The sequence below is a fragment of the Bubalus bubalis genome, chromosome 9 (genome assembly GCF_019923935.1).
Source record: "Bubalus bubalis isolate 160015118507 breed Murrah chromosome 9, NDDB_SH_1, whole genome shotgun sequence".
In the NCBI taxonomy this organism is placed as follows: Eukaryota; Metazoa; Chordata; class Mammalia; order Artiodactyla; family Bovidae; genus Bubalus; species Bubalus bubalis.
Window position 1 is genome coordinate 63,556,444 of NC_059165.1, and position 15,544 is coordinate 63,571,987.

The 15,544-nt window shown below is 42.6% G+C and overlaps 1 protein-coding gene across 2 annotated transcripts in view; it reads right to left on the bottom strand.

Annotated features, from left to right (window-relative positions):
• Positions 1-15,256, bottom strand: part of SMAD5 (SMAD family member 5) — a 62,621-nt gene extending 47,365 nt beyond the window's left edge. The window contains exon 1 of one of the 2 annotated variants that reach the window (XM_006078291.4): positions 15,062-15,256. The gene's annotated coding sequence lies outside the window, so the exon portion shown is untranslated. Of the gene's footprint in view, positions 1-14,041; positions 14,173-15,061 lie in introns of those variants that run through there. The other variant, XM_044947628.2, reaches the window with a different exon arrangement.
• Between the last annotated feature and the right edge of the window lie 288 nt (positions 15,257-15,544).

The following is a 15,544-nucleotide window of genomic DNA, read 5'->3' on the forward strand; positions in this document are numbered from 1 at the left end:
TTTGGAGGGAATGATGCTGAAGCTGAAACTCCAGTACTTTGGCCACCTCATGCGAAAAGTTGACTCATTGGAAAAGACTCTGATGCTGGGAGGGATTGGGGGCAGCAGGAGAAGGGGACGACAGAGGATGAGATGGCTGGATGGCATCACTGACTCGATGGACGTGAGTCTGAATGAACTCCGGGAGTTGGTGATGGACAGAGAGGCCTGGCGTGCTGTGATTCACGGGGTCGCAAAGAGTCAGACACGACTGAGCGACTGAACTGAACTGAACTGAACTGAAGAAGAGAAACAGGGCAATCTAAGAAAGGTAAAGGTTTAAAAGCTGAGAGAATTAGACACCACTCACCCCATAAGGGGATTCTAGTTATAGCCAAGACAAGGTAAAAAGGTGATGGGGGAGGAGTATAAGGAAGCAAGTACTGGTCCAAGCAGATGTGTAATTAGAGCTCAAGAGAGAAGGAATAAATATATAAATTTGGAGGATGATACAAAGAGGAGTAAGATTTGAATTTGATTCAGACAAATTTATTGGGTACCTAATAAGCCAGGATGGAGAAGGCGATGGCACCCCACTCCAGTACTCTTGCCTGGAAAATCCCATGGATGGAGGAGCCTGGTGGGCTGTAGTCCATGGGGTCGCGAAGAGTCAGACTCGACTGAGCGACTTCACTTTCACTTTTCACTTTCATGCATTGGAGAAGGAAATGGCAACCCACTCCAGTGTTCTTGTCCGGAGAATCCCAGGGACAGGGGAGCCTGGTGAGCTGCTGTCTATGGGGTCGCACAGAGTCGGACACGACTGAAGCAACTTAGCAGCAGCAATAAGCCAGGAATACTCTGTACTAGGAACTAAGTCTTAAAAGACACGATGTGTAATCTCAAAGAGCATAAAGAGTAACCAGAAAAAAGAGAAGATTCTATGAAGAGCTTCATGCGCTGTTCAGCACATCACTTGGTGGTCTGTTTTTTTAATGTATTTATTTGGTTTTGGCTATGTTGGGTCTCTCGTTACTGTGCAAGCTTTCTATAGTTGCAGTGAACATGGACCATTCTCTATTTGCAGCATGCAGGATCCCCAGTGCAATGGTTCTCTTGTTGCGGAGCACAGGCTCAAGGCCACGCAGGCTTCAGCACTTGCGGTGCATGGGCTCAGTAGGTGTGGCTCACAGGCTCAGCCGCCCTGCTACATATGGGATCCTCCCGGACAAGGGGTCAAATCTGTGTCCCTTGCATTGCAAGGCAGACTCAACCACTGGACCATCAAGGAAGTCCCATATGACTTAGCTTTACTCTGGATTTTCATATGATAAGTCAACAGAGATGCAGTATTAAAATAGAGTAAAGAATATATACAGCAGGCACAGAAAGCCAGTAACTGAGTAGATAGGAACGTGTACTACTGCTTACAACTTGGAGGGACTTAACAACTGTGAACGCATTATCTGCTATTACTTTGGCTTTTTACAGTTTACCTCTAGTTTACAAAGACCTATTAAGTTGGTGCAAAAGTAATTGTGGTTTTGCATTGCTGAACTTTGCCATTTGATATTGGAATACATTCTCAAATAAATGTGGTTATGTTATACATCATTTTAATGTTTTTTTGCTAATGACTTATTACTTGCTTGTATTTTATATTTATTTTAGACAATGGAAAGGAGTATGTCAAGGCTGTATATTGTCACCCTGCTTATTTAACTTATATGCAGAGTACATCATGCGAATGCTAGCGGAATGAAGCACAAGTTGGAATCAAGATTGCCGGGAGAAATATCAACAACCTCAGATACGCAGATGACACTACCCTTATGGGAGAAAGTAAAGAAGAACTAAAGAGCCTCTTGATGAAAGTGAAAGAGGAGTGAAAAAATTGGCTTAAAACTCAACATTCCTAAAACTAAGATTGTGGCATCTGGTCCCATCACTTCATGGCAAATAGATGGGGAAACCACGGAAACAGTGAGAGACTTTATTTTTGGGGGCTCCAAAATCACTGCAGATGGTGATTGCAGCCATGAAATTAAAAGACACTTGTTCCTTAGAAGAAAAGCTATGACCAACCTAGACAGCATATTAAAAAGCAGAGACATTACTTTGCCAACAGAGGTCCATCTAGTCAAAGCTATGGTTTTTCCAGTAGTCAGGTATGGATGTGAGAGTTGGACAATAAAGAAAGCTGAACACCAAAGAATTGATGCTTTTGAACTGTGGTGTTAGAGAAGGCTCTTGCGAGTCCCTTGGACTGCAAGGATATCCAACCAGTCAATCCTAAAGGAAATCAGTCCTGAATATTCACTGGAAGGACTGATGCTAAAGCTGAAACTCCAATACTTTCATCACCTGATGCAAAGAACTGACTTATTGGAAAAGACCCTGATGCCGGGAAAGATTGAAGGCGGGAGGATAACGGGATGACATTAGATGAGATGGTTGGATGGCATCACTGACTGGATGGACATGAGTTTGAGTAGGCTCCAGGAGTTGGTGATAGACAGGGAAGCCTGGCATGTTACAGTCCATGGGGTCAAAAGAATCAGACACAAATGAGTAACTGAACTGAAGGAAATGATGGTAGACAAAAAAACAAATTTGAGCGATCTTCTTTGAGTTCAAAATGAGTCATAAAGCAGTGGCGACAACTCGCAACTTCAACATTGCATTTGGCCCAGGAACTGCTAACGAATGTATAGTGCAGTGGTGGTTGAAGAAGTTGTGCAAAGGAGACAAGAGCCTTGATGATGAGGAGCACAGTGGCCAGTCACCAGAAGTTGAGAATGACCAACTGAGAGCATCACTGAAGCTGCTGTGTGCGTTCTCAGTCTCTTCCGTCATGTCCAACTCTTTGCAACCCTACAGACTCTAGTCTGCCAGGCTCCTCTGTCCATGGGATTCTCCAGGTGAGAACACTAGAGGGGGTTGCCATGCCCACCTCCAGGGGATCTTCCCAACCCAGGGACTGAACCCACATCTCTTATGTCTCTTGCATGGGCAGGCAGGTTCTTAACCACTAGTGCCACCTGAAAAGCCTGATCCTCTTACAGCTACACAAGAAATTGCCAAAGAACTCAATGTCAATCATTCTAGGGTAGTTCAGCATTTGAAGTAAACTAGAACGGTTTGATAAGTAGGTGCCTCATGCACTGAATGAAAATTAAAAAAAATAAAAAATCACTGCTTTGAAGTGTCATCTCTTATTTTATGCAACAACAATGAACCATTTCTCAATTGGATTGTGACATGTGATGAAAAGTGGATTTTATACAACTGGCGATTGCCAGCTCAGTGGCTGGACTGAGAAGGAACTCCAAAGCACTTCCCAAAGCCAAAGTTGCACCAAAAAAGGTCATGATCACTGTTCGGTGGTTTGCTGCCCATCTCATCCACTATAGCTTTCTGAATCTCAGTGAAACCATTACATCTGAGAAGTAAATCAATGAGATGCACCAAAAACTGCAACACCTGCAGCCAGCACTGGTCAACAGAAAGGGCCCAATTTGTTTCCACGACAACACCCAACTAATGTCACACAACCATTGTTTCAAAAGTTGAAAGAAACGGGCAACGAAATTTTGCCTCATCTGCCATATTAACCTGACCTCTTGCCAACCAACTACCACTTCTTCAAGCATCTCAACAACTTTCTGCAGGGAAAACGCTTCCACAACCAGCAGGATGCAGAAAATGCTTTCCAAGAGTTTGTCGAATCTTGAGGCATGAATTTTTACACCACAGGAATAAACTTATATCTCACTGGCACTGATTATAATGGTTACTATTTTGACTAATAAAGGTGTGTTTGAGCCTAGTTATAATGATTTAAAATTCACGGTCTGAAACCACAATGACATTTGCACCAACCTAATAGTTGATTCTTTCGTTGATGGGTATTGTCATTTCAGACAGCTAGAAAGAAAACTGGTATTTAATTATGAGCTTTAGAAATCCTTGTGTATGTCAGGTTCCCTGAAATTCTCCTGAAAAACTGCAACTATCAACCAGACAAAAACAATACAGAGCAGTACCTTGGAAATCCAAAGAATACAGTAGTACCTCAGCAATAAAATAAAGAGATATCATGCACTACAAAAGAATCTATCACATTACAAAACACACACACACACACACACACACACACACACACATCATACTTCTATTTTAGCTCAAGCATCCCTTCTTCAGGGAAGCCTTCCCAGACTGCCTTACCTAGGTGAAACTCCCCTATTATACACACTTACTGTATCACATATCTCTATTTTGCAGCACTTAACATATCTTTGTTTTTACATTTACCACTCCAACTTGGCAAGAATGTAAATGAGAGGAGCCATATCTGTTTTGGCTCATCACTGTAAACCGAGTGATACATGTGCTCAGTAAGTATTTAAGTCTAACGAATGAAAGAGAATGTGAATACAAACCTTTTGAAAGGAATTAGCCAGGGGATGGGGAGGGATTCAGGGTGCTTTTCACTTTCTGTTTCATGCAATTTTGCATATCTTAAAATAAACATGAATTTCTTGTATAGTTACCAGGGAAAACCAACTTTAAAATGGAAGTGCAGATGTACCTCAAACATATTAAAATTCTTACTAAAGAGGATTTATAAGAGTCATTTTTATTTCAAAAGAATTCTCTCCAGTAATTTTAAAGTTATACAAATTTAGAGGCTGAAATTTAAGAAAAATCAATCAAAGATAGGGCCAAATACTTTCGGGTTCCAATAAATAATAGTAAGAATTCATTTTTTGAAAAGCATTTATCTTCCTGTACTAGAACATTTTCTCTACCTTACATATTTTACAAATGCTATTGTCCGGACCACTTTCTTCAAGCTCCAACCACTAATGTCTAGCTCTCCAAGGTTTCAGCTTTAGCTATCATCCCCGACACCTTCCCTGATCAACCCATTAACTCTATATAAAGTAGGTTTTCCCCAATCTCTAATCTAAAACTGTGTTCATTTCCTTCACTGTACTACCAAATTGTAAGTATTTGTTGGTTTTCTTATATTTTCGACTCTCCCTCTAGAATGTAATCTTTAAAAAAACAGTACTAAGCATATTTAGAAGACTTGTTAAATTCATTCAAGCTGTTCATCTAAAACTATTGAGGTGCATTTGAGGAACATTTCATGCAAAGATGGGCACAATAAAGGATAGAAATGGTATAGACCTAACAGAAGCAGAAGATATTAAGAGGTGGCAAGAATACACAGAAGAACTACACAAAAAAGATCTTCATGACCCAGATAACCACAATGGTGTTTATCTCACCTAGAGCCAGACATTCTCGAGTGTGAAGTCAAGTGGGCCTTAGGAAGCATCACTATGAACAAAGCTAGTGGAGGTGATGGAATTCCAGTTGAGGTATTTCAAATTCTAAAAAATGATGCTGTGAGAGTGCTGCACTCAACATGCCAGCAAATTTGGAAAACTCAGCCGTGGCCACAGAACCGGAAAAGGTCAGTTTTCATTCTAATTCCAAAGAAAGGCAATGCCAAAGGTGTTCAAACTACCGCACAGTTGCACTCATCTCAGTTCAGTTCAGTTCAGTCACTCAGTCGTGTCCGACTCTTTGTGACCCCATGAATCACAGCACACTAGGCCTCCCTGTCCATCACCAACTCCCAGAGTTTACCCAAACTCATGTCTATCGAGTCGGTGATGCCATCCAGCCATCTCATCCTCTGTCATCCCCTTCTCCTCCTTCCCCCAACCCCTCCCAGCATCAGAGTCTCCTCCAATGAGTCAACTCTTCGAATGAGGTGGCCAAAGTATTGGAGTTTCAGATTCAGCATCAGTCCTTCCAATGAACACCCAGGACTGATCTCCCTTAGGATGGACTGGTTGGATCTCCTTGCAGTCCAAAGGACTCTCAAGAGTCTTCTCCAACACCACAGTTCAAAAGCATCAATTCTTCAGCACTCAGCTTTCTTCCCAGTCCAACTCTCACAATCATACATGACCACTGGAAAAACCATAGCCTTGACTAGACGGACCTTTGTTGGTAAAGTAATGTCTCTGCTTTTGAATATGCTATCTAGGTTGGTCATAACTTTCCTTCCAAGGAGTAAGAGTTTTTTAAATTCATGGCTGCAATCACCACCTGCAGTGATTTTGGAGCCCAGAAAAATAAAGTCTGATACTGTTTCCACTGTTTCCCCATCTATTTGCCATGAAGTGACGGGACCAGATGCCATGATCTTCGTTTTCTGAATGTTGAGCTTTAAGCCAACTTTTCCACTCTCCTCTTTCACTTTCATCAACAGGCTTTTGAGTTCCTCTTCACTTTCTGTCACAAGGGTGGTGTCATTTGCATATCTGAGGTTATTGATATTTCTCCCGGCAATCTTGATTCCAACTTGTGCTTCTTCCAGCCCAGCGTTTCTCATGATGTACTCTGCATATAAGTTAAATAAGTAGGGTGACGATATACAGCCTTGACGTACTCCTTTTCCTATTTGGAACCAGTCTGTTGGTCCATGTCCAGTTCTAACTGTTGCTTCCTGACCTGCATACAGGTTTCTCAAGAGACAAGTCAGGTGGTCTGGTATTCCCATCTCTTTCAGAATTTTCCAGTTTATAGTGATCACATCAGTGGAGAAATAACTCCAGAAAGAATGAAGGGATGGAGCGAAAGCAAAAACAATACCCAGCTGTGGATATGACTGGTGATAGAAGCAAGGTCTGATGCTGTAAAGAGCAATATTGCATAGGAACCTGGAATGTTAGGTCCATGAATCAAGGCAAATTGGAAGTGGTCAAACAGGAGATGGCAAGAGTGAACATCAACATTCTAGGAATCAGCGAACTAAAATGGACTGGAATGGGTGAATTTAACTCAGATGACCATTATATCTACTACTGTGGGCAGGAATCCCTTAGAAGAAATGGAGTAGCCATCATGGTCAACAAAAGAGTCCGAAATGCAATACTTGGATGCAATCTCAAAAACGACAGAATGATCTCTGTTCGTTTCCAAGGCACTCATCTCACATGCTAGCAAAGTAATGCTCAAAATACTCCAAGCCAGGCTTCAACAGTATGTGAACTGTGAACTTCCAGATGTTCAAGCTGGATTTTAAAAAGGCAGAGGAACCAGAGATCAAATTGCCAACATCTGCTGGATCATTGAAAAAGCAAGAGCGTTCCAGAAAAACATCTACTTCTGCTTTATTGACTATGCCAAAGCCTTTTACTGTGTGGATGACACCAAATTGTGGAAAATTCTTCAAGAGATGGGAATACCAGACCACCTGACCTGCCTCCTGAGAAATCTGTATGCAGGTCAAGAAGCAACAGTTACAACTGCACATGGAACAACAGACTGGTTCCAAATCGGGAAAGGCGTATATCAAGACTGTATACCGTCACCCTGCTTATTTAACTTATACACAGCGTACATCATATGAAATGCTGGGCTGGATGAAGCACAAGCTGAAATCAAGATGGCTGGGAGAAATATCGACAACCTCAGATATGTGGATGACACCACCCTTATGACAAAAATTGAAGAGGAACAAAAAAGCCTCTTGATGAAAGTGAAAGACGAGAGTGAAAAAGTTGGCTTAAAACCCAACATTCATAAAACTAAGATCATGGCATCTGGTTCCATCACTTCATGGCAAATAAATGGGGAAACCATGGAAACTGAGTTTATTTTCTTGGGCTCCAAAATCACTGCAGATAGTGACTGCAGCAGTAAAATTAGAAGACACTTGCTCCCTGGAAGAAAAGCTATGACCAACCTAGACAGCATATTAAAATGCAAAGGCATTACTTTGCCAAGAAAGGTCCATCTAGTCAAGGCTATGGTTTTTCCAGTAGTCATGTATGGATGTGAGAGTTGGACAATAAAGAAAGTTGAACACCAAAGAATTGATGCTTTTGAACTGTGGTGTTGGAGTAGACTCTTGAGAGTCCCTTGGACTGCAAGGAGATCCAACCAGTCCATCCTAAAGGAAAACAGTCCTGAATATTCATTGGAAGGACTGATGCTGAAGCTTCAATACTTTGGCCATCTGATGCGAAGAACTAACTCACTGGAAAAGACCCTGATGTTGGGAAAGACTGATGGCGGGTGGAGAAGGGGACAACAGAGGATGAAATGATTGGATGGCATCACTGACTCAATGGACATGAGTTTCAGTAAGCTCCGGGAGTTGTTAATGGACAAGGAAGCCTGGCGTGCTGCAGTTCATGGAATCACAAAGAGTCAGACACGACTGAGTGACTGAACTGAACAGTATAGGCGCTGAGAATATAGAAGTGAATAAGAATGGACCAAAATCCTTGTCTTCATAAAGCCTGCATTCCAGTGGAGGGAGACAGATAAAGTACAATAAATGAGTGATACAGGATAGCTGTAAGGTGAAAAATGCTATGGAGAAAAATAAAACAGTGGAAGGTGGATCAGGAGTGCTATGAAAGAGGTGTAATTTTAAACAGGGTGGCTGGGCTGAGCCTCACTGAGAAGGCACCGAAGAGTGAGCCAGGCAGGGAAAACTAGTACAAGCAAAGGCAACAGGCAATGTGCAAATCCCAAAGTGGGAGCATGTCTGGCACATTCAAGTAACCACAAGACCACGAACCCTGACAATAAGCAAACAAGAAAGGGAAAACAAGGAATGGAGTCAAACAGGTAAGAGAGCCATGCAGTAATATAAGTGCTTTTGGCCTTTACTATAAGTGAAATGTAGACCCATTTAAGAGCTCTGAGTGAAGATATGACATTTTGAGACTTATGTTATTAAACAATCACTCTAGGCCACATATTCAGAATGGGGAGGGGGTGGGGATGGAGGCAGCAAGGGTAGAAAGCAGGGAGACCGAGTTCAGTTCAGTGCTGAGCAATTTAAGTAAGAGATGATGGTGGCTCAGACCAGGATGACTGCAGCTTGGTGGTGAGAAGCAGACAGTTTCACATGTTTGGGAGACAAAAGGTTTCCTGGTGGAAGAGATAAGGGGAATGTGAGAACGGAGGAGTCAAAAATGACTCCAAGGTGTCAACCTGGGCTACCAGAATGGGATTGATTTAGGGAAAGCTCAAGGATGATTTTACATAAAATGAATGTATGAAGAAAATGTTGTTAAACTTAACCAGGATTCCATTCAAATGAACTGTTATTAATGTCAAGAAACCAAGTCTTGTTCTTACTTCAAGTTACCTGAGTAGAACCTCCTGACCTGCCATAAACACATACACACAAACCCCCCTCAATAGTCTCCCTGAGACAGACAGACCTATAGACACACACTGCTCAGCCCCAGATTCAAAGGAAAAATAAAAAAAAACAGCTCCTTCACCTTCTGGTCCAACATCTCTCTGACTGCTTCAATCCAAAATAAAAGGCAAACAAACCAATTCAAAAATTTCACCCAACACCGTTAGCCAAAAGGAAACCTCCTGACCACATTAACCGTTGCAAATGTGCATATGGGTCAAAGCCACCATCACTTCAACCAAACCGATACAGAAGAATTACAGGTGGGGGTTTTAAAGAAACAAATCCTTCATAACCATTCCACAAGATTCAGATTCATTGACAGCAGGGCCCTACCTCCCAGGTTCTGCAGTAGGTTTGAGAACCAAGGCCCTTAGGATCATCCACAATGGGAGAAAGTCACTTGCCTATACACATTCAGAGGTAACTTTTTTGTGGTTGGTGGGGGTATAGCTTTAAAAGTATCTTACCCCTGTGGTTCTAACATCTTTAGTCACCAAGTATTAGCAAAAGTAGACGCCCGTCACCACAACTATCAAACCAATCCTAGACCTAGGTATATAATCACTATAAAATGTTTAAGCCACATCCATGACTGCAAGCAGATAAGAGAAAGAAACCAAGAACAAGCTGGCCCCACAGCTCTCCTAGGTTCAGAAAACCTGTTCTTTACTAGATCATCTAGAAAGAAGAGGAAATACAGTCACATGGGCACCAAAATCATTTTCCTAGAGAAACACTTAAATCATCACTTTTCCCAATTACGGTTCCCAAATTTCTGAAGACATCCAAAGTTCTCATAGTGATTTCAAAGCCACTCAGGAGCTGAGCACCTGCCGGCTGACCTTTCTCATAGCACAGATCTCTCATCCAGGCTCTCTCTGTGCCCATACAAGTCTTTTTTTATCTCCCACATCCAGACTTTTGTTTCCCAGTTTTTAATCACTCTTTAAACCTCACCTGCTTCTCTAAGTCCTCTAATTAAGCAGAGCCTGATCTAGATGTATCACTCACCCCCACAGAGCCTGCAAGATTTCTGACATTGCTACCAGATGTGTCTGAGAATACCTGCATAGGCTTGTAGGCACAGGAACAGACACAGAGCTGGTCAATCTTTACAGCACTTTCCTTTAAATTATAAAATCACCAAGAGCAGATACCAAATCAGTATGTTACAAAATGTCTCTCTGGAGTACAAAGTGCTAACTTGTGTACACAACATATATTTCAAATCTTTATGAAGACATTGTCCAGATAAGCTCATCTACTCACTTGAGTGGGCAGAAAGATGTGAAGAAGGTAAAGAAAATGAAAGACTAGCTTTGAAAAAGTTCTGCAGTGCCCCTCTTTTCCTAGAAACACACAAACCAGAATAACTAGATCTCAAGTTATAGTCTACCAGATAGGATGCCAGGCAGATCCTAACATATCATGAAAACAGAAGTGACCAAAACAAAGCTTGCCTTGAAAAAGTACCAGCCATATTCTGAGACCACAGTTAAATTTAAAAAGTTTAAGACTGTTTACAGGACTCCAGCTGCTATGTTCAAAGAAAAGTAGGAAGGTGATATCAGTCTTTTTCTTACTATTATTTTCAATAATAACAAAACAATATATATGGACATCAAAAAGGAAAAATCCAGTTAAACCTCACAACAGATTAGGCCATTTTCAAATTTCCAGAGTATACCATTCTGTAATTTATATATATATACACATTATAAGCAGAGACTGGTATACCAAAGAAATCAAAAGCAAATCCTATTTACAAAAGGCACTTTAACAACTGACTTCCAAAAATGAATTACAATTACAGTATCGCACACCTGGAACCATCTAATAAAACTTTCTTCTAAAATATTGTCACAACCAAGTTAGGAATACAATAAAAGCAGAAAGAAAAGTCACTGATACCACTTCTCTAATAGAAAAAGGCCAAATATCTCCCCACCTAGGTGCCCAGGGCAAAAAAAGTATCAAAACTGCAGAGTGAAGACCTAGCTGATTATTTACGAAAAAATAATAACTGTGTAATTACCCCATCTTTTCAAAGCTGTGAAACACTGAAAGATGTTAGACTATGAGACTGAAAAACTAGTTGGTCCTACCAACAATCTTGGAGAAGGAAATGGCAACCCACTCCAGTGTTCTTGCCTGGAGAATCCCAGGGACGGGGGAGCCTGGTGGGCTGCCGTCTATGGGGTCGCACAGAGTCGGACACGACTGAAGCGACCTAGCAGCAGCAACAACAATCTAGCTTTTAACAATTTTTCAAAAAGAATTTTATATCTTAACCTTCCAAGTAGTAAATGTACCTCTAAGATTCAGAGTTCTAGGTAATGCAATGAATTAGATAAGCCAGCACTGAGAGTTTCAATTACTATTGTTCTATTAATTTTGGAAGCAGAAAATCAAAGTGTAAAAAGACATGGACAGGCTTTGTGAGGACATTCATCATCATCTTTGGTGGGGAAAACATTCTACCTCTGTGCAGTCTTCTTGGGTCCTACTCCCAAATAATCTTTTCTCCAAAATATCCAGACTGGTAGAAATAAGAATCATCCTTCAGGCTTTTATAAGACTGTCCCTTATAAAAGGAAATCTTCTCCATTGTCTTTGACCTTATTAGTGTACCAGCAAACCCATAGGATCTAAGGGAGCTGTAACATTTGAAGAAATAAACTATTCAGTTTCTTCTTTGGGCTAGTATGAAGCACACGAACAGACTAGGAATACCGTCACTCTAGAAATAACGAGAACAGGGAAAACTGATAATCGGGAATAAAGGCAGCTATATCCTAAAGAGTTCTCAAGTCAGCTAAGTCAACATATACATCTGGTAATAATAAACACTGATAAGTCATAAACAAAAAGGGCTTTCTTATTCAGACTCTACATACTACTGGTAACATTAAAATTTACATAAAAACACTAAAACAATATGTATTAAATAGATTTTTATAAATAGTATTTCAAGTTACCAAGAAATTTTTACAAGTTTTATATTTTACTACCTAGTCTTCAAAAGACAAGAAGCTAGTAGCTTTGATTTGACCAAGTTACAAATCTCTTTTCAGAAGTAAGAGAAAACATACTGCCTCGTTTAACGCAAGGCACAAAAAAGATCATCACTGCAAATCATAATGTTTGGGTTCATGATGAAAACAGGAAACAGGCAGGCTACCCAGGTATAATGATGGTTATAGTCTAATGTGCTTCAGGCTCAGCCAAGAATTAAAACCCAGTGAAGAGGGTAAGCAGAATTTACTTGCCTCTACCTTGATACAGAAGGCAACTTTTAATAATACTCCCAGCAACATGTTACATAACCAGTAAACAATCTGATTCAAACCTCATTAGTAACAACATTCTGCCACTGTCTCCCACTGAAATTAAAACTGACTTTGCCAGAGGGGAAAGAAATGTAGCACGTACCAATCTACCCATTTTTGTGGCGCCTAACCCTGTGAACCAGACAAGTAGATAATTCCACCAAATCTGCACAGAACCTACAAAAATATTTTACTCTTTTCCTTTCCAGTTCACTGTTCTCTTAACTATATCATTGGATGCATTTAAAATCTAAGAAGAAAGTCAGCTGGGAAGGTTCATCTAACTTTTATAGTCTATTTCAACTATGATCTGAAAAATGGAGGCATAAACGACAGATGGATTTTATTAACAAAAATAAATAGGTACAGTTTATGTGATAAAAGCAGCTATGTGAAAGGAAAGGCACACTGAGGGAGCAAGGTAGAGAGAGGGAAGAAAGGAGGATGCTACAGAGACAATCATGCAAAAGTTAAATTTAAAAAATCTAAACATAATCAACACAACTCTCATGAAAGTTACACTTTAAACTTGTTTCTTAACTGTTTTGTATTTCTGTAATCTTGGATTTATCTTAGAGGGGGGTAAAAGTTACCAAAGTACCAATAAGAGGAAGAATATAAAATAATTGGTTTAGATCTATATGTGTACATGTGTTAGTTGAACATACAGTCATGTCCAACTCTTTGCAAACTATGGACTGTATAGCCCACCAGGCTCCTCTGTCCATGGAATTCTCCAGGCAAGAATACTGGGGTGTGTAGCCATTCCCTTCTCCAGGAGATTTTCCTGACCCAGGGATCGAACCCGGGTCTCCCACATTGCAGGCAGATTCTTTACCATCTGAGCCACCTGGGAAGCCCTTAAAACTATTTAAAAAAGAAAAAAAAAAAAAAAAAAACTCCTTATTTGGAACACACTCATAAAAGTATTCAGATCCATAATGTTCACATTGTCTCTAGCTTTTGTCTTCCACAACACTGGCACCTAGGAACAATTTTAAACTGCTTGGCAAGTTACTAATTTATTGGGACTAAGGTTTTCAACCATTTAGCTTTCAAATTAAAGTTAAAAAACTAATTCACTGCGGGCAATATGGGAGCTCTAATTTAAGGAAATTTAACTACCCAAGTTTAGAAACAGAATTTTCGAAAGAATTTGAAAACAGCAACTTCAGTATCCCTTCCTCTCAATTTCTGTGAGGCCAAGCCACAACCTCCCACCTATCCAGTCTTTTTGCTAAATAAGAACACTTTGGGGGGGTACTAGGCAACGGGCATGATGTGACAAACCCGACCAAACTTCAAAACTTTTTCCACAGAAAGATAAGGTAAACAAGATACACTTAGCACCACACCCATATAAATGCACGGGCAGCCAGGAATGCTTTTCCCCCTGTCTCTCTCTAGACCTCCAGCTGGTCAGGAAACAATGTCTCTACAATCAAGATAGAGATCTGGCCCAGGGTGTTCAGGCATTCCTCACCTCTGGGCTGGCCTACAGCTCCACTCTCCAATGCCATCCAAACCAGAATTGGAACATTTTGTTAGGAAGTGGGCGAACGTCCAAATACCCGACTATCCTCGCCCCAGTTCTTTTTTGCAACCAAAATCTGTTTTGGCTACTGAGCATGCTCCGACTTAAGACAGGCGCCACATGGGAGTTTTCAAAGCTTAGGCTCCAAACTCCACGTAATAATAGCAGCTGAAAGGGGAAGAGAGGAAAAGAGGGAGAGCATGGGGAGGGGGCAGACCGAATATGAATCTGAGCCCTGACACTAGAGTGAAAGACCCCAGCAGGGGTTGAATATGATGAAGGCAAACAGATACTGCTTGTCGTTATCCCTGCAGCAAAAGTTTACACAAAATAGAAGAAATCTTTGCAATGATGGAAACTGGCATGGCAAGTGGCAGAAACCGGGTCTAACTACCAGCTGAGTGCAGCAGCAGGTCACAACTGCCCGGGGTGTAATTCCCACCGATAAGAGTGGATCCTTATCTTTGAAACACAAAACGACGGCGGCGGCACGGATTCATCAAGCCACTGGACGGTTTTGCAATGCAGCCGACCAAGCTGCTCGGCCGAGCTCGGCAGTCCCACCAGGGGTGTGTGTTGAGGGTGGCGCTCGCATAAGCGAGGGCAAACCGCTCCCCCGGACAGAAGTGGGGCCGGGGATCCCCGCGAGGGCGTCCTGAACGCCTCCCGCCACAGTCCGGCTGGTAACGGCGGAGCCCGGACGAGGGCCAGCGTCGGCCCCGCCTCGGGACGCCCCCGGGGCAGACCAGGCCTCCGCAGCCGGACGGGCCGCACCATCGCCGCCCGCCTGGACCCCGGCAGGCCGGGTCTCGGCCTACCTCCCGCCCCGCAGGCCCGGGTGATTTCCGCTCCGCCCGCCCCCGCCTCGGCCCGAGTCCGGCCGCTAGGGCAGAACCGCGTCCGGGCAAAGCCTGCAGCCCACGGTCCCACTCACTGGCCCGCCCGTCCCGAGGCCCCACATTCACTCACGGGCCGGCGGCGCGCGCTCTCCCGGCGCCGTCGCTGCGCTTCTCCTCAGCGCAACTTTATTAGCAGCTCGGCAGCGGGACACGCGCACGGCGCCCGCTCGTCCAGGACCCGGATGAAGGAGGGAAGGAGCCGGGGAGGACGCCGCGGGGTCGGCGCATGCGCGCAAGTGGCCGAGTGACCGCTGCGGGACAGACCGAGGGAAGGGCCGACTGGCTCCCGCGGCTGGAGGAAGCCTCCGCGCTTGGCTTGGCGCCCGCAAACTCCAGCTTCCGATCTGCCAGAGTCATCTCGCGCCCATGGCCGGGCCCAGGACTGGCAGTCGGCTAGTTCCCACCGCCACGATAGCCACTAGTAGTCTCCACTAGCCAAATCAACCCACATTATAATAAAATAAAACAATTGTTTTCGACATGGACAGTTGGCGATTTTCCCAGTCCTGTATAAAGTGTAAATAAAAATATCGTCGGATATAACTTTGCTACT